The sequence below is a fragment of the Haemaphysalis longicornis genome, unplaced genomic scaffold (genome assembly GCF_048455015.1).
Source record: "Haemaphysalis longicornis isolate Haplotype H1 unplaced genomic scaffold, Haemaphysalis longicornis Haplotype H1 scaffold_8, whole genome shotgun sequence".
NCBI classification, from domain to species: domain Eukaryota; kingdom Metazoa; phylum Arthropoda; class Arachnida; order Ixodida; family Ixodidae; genus Haemaphysalis; species Haemaphysalis longicornis.
Window position 1 is genome coordinate 168,666,709 of NW_027526445.1, and position 607 is coordinate 168,667,315.

Below are 607 nucleotides of genomic sequence, written 5' to 3' on the forward strand. Positions count from 1 at the left end.
ATCATCATTGCCATAGAAAGTTGGCTTTCCTGCAGGGCGTATTGGCGGACCACAGAATAAGTGAGAACACTAAACTTTCTTGGCTTTAAAATAATGGCATTAAGCTAAGCTGTTGTCACATCGATAAGCATGTGTCTGAAATATGAGTATTTACTGCCTCAAGGCCTGCAAGAATTGCAAGATACCAAAGTCAAGGCCAATGCAAGGTTTCCCAACGGCTGCGTTCGTGGTGTCAAGGTGCGTCAAAAACCTATATTAATGTACACTAGTGCTGGCTATCTTGCGTTCGCTATGGTATTGTTCTGCACTGAACAGCAGGCCATCCGCCTCGGTAGCGCAGTTGGCAGCGCGTCAGTCTCATAATCTGAAGGTCGTGAGTTCGAGCCTCACCCGGGGCAGGCGGAGTGATTTTTTTTCTTTGTCTCTCAGTTATTGTGCCTGATGATTAGCCCTCCCTGCTTTCGTTAAGGTAAGATTACTGTTTTCTGTGGTCCACTTTCGTTGATTTGTTTTCCTGTCATTTTTGTTTTCCTTCGACATATAACACGCATGTACATAACTCTGTAGTTTGGCTGCATTAACTCCGACGATTGGGCATTTTCTTTTT

At 44.5% G+C, this 607-nt stretch overlaps 1 non-coding gene across 1 annotated transcript; it reads left to right on the top strand.

Moving 5' to 3' along the window:
* The first annotated feature begins 325 nt into the window (after window positions 1-325).
* Window positions 326-398, top strand: Trnam-cau (transfer RNA methionine (anticodon CAU)). The gene has a single exon. It is a non-coding gene; the product is annotated as a tRNA-Met (tRNA).
* Window positions 399-607: the final 209 nt, after the last annotated feature.